Below are 4,012 nucleotides of genomic sequence, written 5' to 3' on the forward strand. Positions count from 1 at the left end.
TGCCTTAATCATGGCACAAAATAATCATAACAAAACACTCATATGCACCGATAGCAGATCCGTTCTAAAAGCTGTTCAAAATCCTGCTTCTAACTTCAACATAATCAATCAAATACGAGACCTGCTCATCGACAACGTTTCATCTACACGACTGCTTTGGATACCGGGTCACGCTGGGATTTATGGCAATGAAATGGCCGACAAATCAGCAAAATCAGCTTCACACGCACCGGTTACTATGGAATACGCTCTAGAGAAGAAAGACTTACAAGCGAGATTAAAACGACAGCTCCTCGAAAAATCGAAACAAGACTGGCTATTGTATAATCACCACCACTATACACTTATCAATAGAAATTTCATAGCGCCACAATATCCATCTGGATTACCGAAAAGGCATATACAAAACTTCTCTCGTCTACGCTTAGGCCATACAATAGACACCCATGAACATCTTCTGAAAGGCCAACCACCTCCAATATGTCCACTATGTGGAGGCAACCTCTCCTTAAGCCATATCTTCGAACACTGCCCTGAAATCCTCAAATCACCTACCACAGAAAACATAAAAAGCATCAACAATTACATCAGCCATATAAGAGCCCGTATATAACAACAATCACCAAATTTATTCAAATATATTCTAACTATTTTTCGTAATTTTATTTAACTTCTAACATCTGACAAATTATATATATATATATATAGCACCACGAAAGTAAATGTAAATAGAGCCGATAGCCATGGCAGCTAATGCTCTTTCCTTTATATTAGCCAATTAATTAATTAGTTTGTTAATAAATAATAATAATAATAATAATAATAATAAAAACGGGAGGAAATGAGAAAACGTCAAAAATTACGCAGCGTTGATTTGGGGATAGAGCGCGCTGACACTCCTTGACAATAGAAAACGCAACGCTTAGCGCTCCAATTCAGGGACGGCAGTTTGTCAGCAAAGCGCCAGACGAAAAAGGTATGCCACAATGACCGCCAAGAAAACAATTGCTGTGGATTTTATATATTTAGCTTTAAAAATATCAGCAATGTAATTAAATTTTATGTTTCTGCATGAAAACTCTAATTTGGACGAGACAAAATAAATATTAAACCGGCTGATTGTCAACGCGCGCAAAAAGATGGGAGTTAGCCATCTTTTTGCTTCGCGCTGCAGCTGCAACGATCTGTGGCATGCTTTGTGCATTTTCATACAATTCATTTTAGCTGTGCAAGCGAAGCAAGTGTTTTATCTGGTATCAGCTTAAGCGACANTAATTTGGACGAGACAAAATAAATATTAAACCGGCTGATTGTCAACGCGCGCAAAAAGATGGGAGTTAGCCATCTTTTTGCTTCGCGCTGCAGCTGCAACGATCTGTGGCATGCTTTGTGCATTTTCATACAATTCATTTTAGCTGTGCAAGCGAAGCAAGTGTTTTATCTGGTATCAGCTTAAGCGACACCTCCCTATGCTTCAAGACATTAAGGGCCGGTTACTCAATGTCTGGTTAACACTAATGTCCGGTTAAACATTGCTATCGACGTATTCGATTCCATTCATATAACAGGGAGTCGATAAAGATGTTTAACCAGAGATTAGTGTTAACCAGACATTGAGTAACCGGCCCTAAATGCAAAATCTCGTATGTGAGGTTGCCCAAATTTTATAGGAGAAAGTAAAACTTGTCTTATTTCAAAACGGTTCTATCTATTATCCCTAATTATCTTTTCTTCTTATGTCTAAGGGCCCATCTATGTACAATGTTGGCATTGCGTTGGCGATGGCGTCGCTTTTACATCAGCGCAAGTAACGCTTCAATGAACGCTTGGCAGCGAAAACTTTGGCCACTAAATTAAAACGACATTTCTTGCCCGAATTTGATAAAAAAAAAGGAAAAATATTTGACATAATTTGTATTACCTGCAGCATTTTTATTATCATAGTCAGCTGTTGAAGCAACGCAAACGCCAAAGCAACGCCTAAGCTGTATGTAGACGGGCCTTAAGTATCAATATTTTAGTATGAATGGATGCCAAGAGCTACGGGTGAGCAAATTTTTTCAGTAAAGCGTTGTAATTGCTTTAACAAGTATTGTAGTGTTTTTACTGTATTAGCAAGTATTGTAAAATTGTTTGTTGTACAATAAAGTTAATTGTACTACCATTTGGTCATCGTAAGCCTTTATTTAACAATCCAGCGATACGAACCGGAAGATTTGGGAAATCCGGACGAGGGTTCAAGGATAATCGTAACAATTGGAGTCAGAAGTGGGATTGTTAAATAAATCCCGAAGGATAAACTTTTGAAAATGCCAAAAATTCAGGACTTAAAGATTGAGGAACTCAAACAGGAGTTGGAGAAGCGAAATTTAGCAACCTCCGGAAGAAAAGTGGAGTTACTATCACGGCTGCGAGGGAAGCAGAAGGCATCGACGTGGACAAATACGACTTCCGGGGTAAACTTGACGATGCATCCGCAAAGGGTGAACAGAAGGATGAGGCCGCTTGTTCGTCGAAGGATATGCAGCAGACATCCGGGAAGGTTGAAGAACAGCAAAAGGCTCCGTCGTCATCACCAGCTATGGACATGAACACGTTATTGGCTGCCATGTCACAGATGTCATCACAGATTTCATCCCAGCTGCAAGTGCAGGAAACACGCATGTCATCGCAGCTGGAAGCACAGCACGTACATGTCATCGCAGCTAGATGAAAAGATTACTCAGCTACAAGAGAATTTATTTAAAGATAACGCGGAACTCAGAGAGAGACAGGATAAAATCGAGGAACGACAAGATAAAATCGAAGAGCTAATTCAGGAGAAAGTCGAAGCAAAGGGAGAAGAGTTGGAAGGTCGCCTCCGAGATTTGCAGTTAAATCGTCCAGCTACTTCGACAAGTGATCCTAAGGTAAAGACTCCATCCTTTGACGGCACGATTCCTTTCCAAGTCTTTAAGCTCCAGTTCGAGAAGACAGCTACTGCTGTATCGTTGGAGCATGGAGGATAAATCCGCTGCTCTGTTCGTGGCATTAAAAGGACCTGCAGCGGAAATCTTGCAGACAATTCCTGACTGTGAAAGGAACAATTACGATGCATTAATGGGTGCAGTGGAAAGACGTTATGGTAGCGAGCACAGGAGACAGATTTACCAGATGGAGCTAGAGAATCGCTGCCAGAAATCCAACGAGACTCTACAGGAATTCGCCTCCGAGGTTGAAAGGTTGGCCCATTTGGCAATTGGAGATGCATCTGGTGAGCACCTCGAAAGAGTAAAAATCCAGAGGTTCATCAACGGAATGCGGGACGTGTATACCAAGCGCGAGACGTATGCAAATCCAAAGCCAACATTTGCTGAAACGGTCTCGTATGCTCAGACACTTGAAACGGCGGCGCTCCTAAGTAGACCATCCTACATAGACCATCGAGTAGAAGTGGAGACACCTGACGTGATGAACGAGATCCTGAAAATACTCAAGTCGATGGCAGAGAAGAATACTCCTGGTGCAACCGAGAGAAAGGATGGTGCTAGGAAATGCTTTAGATGCGGAAAACCAGGCCACTTCGCACGCGAATGTAAGACGGGTTCCAACAGGTCAAACAGTTCGGCAGTACGTAAAAGCAGGACTGAGGATGACGAGCCCGACTCCGATCAGTCGTTAAACTAAAACGAGCCAGCAGCAAGGGGCGCACGCTGGCTCCCGCAATTGAATGCCCCATAATCTCCGTCTCGAGAATTGGCAGAAAAGCGAGCAACGTTACTGTTGGTGGATATGTGGACGGACATGAGCGAGTACTAACTGTGGATACGGGCGCATCACATTCCATCATTCGATCTGATTTGGTCACTAAAGAGGTAAGGCCATTACCTGGAGCAAGGTTGAGGACAGCAACTGGTGAGGACACCCAAGTTGTAGGAGAGGTAACATGCAAAGTCGCAATAGGGAATGTGACGGTGTTACACAAGTTCATAGTCGCGGCGATTATGGATGAAGTCATCATTGGATTAGACTT

Source organism: Rhagoletis zephyria, unplaced genomic scaffold (genome assembly GCF_001687245.7).
Source record: "Rhagoletis zephyria isolate East Lansing unplaced genomic scaffold, Rhagoletis_zephyria_1.1 Rzeph_scaffold_00003, whole genome shotgun sequence".
Taxonomy (NCBI): domain Eukaryota; kingdom Metazoa; phylum Arthropoda; class Insecta; order Diptera; family Tephritidae; genus Rhagoletis; species Rhagoletis zephyria.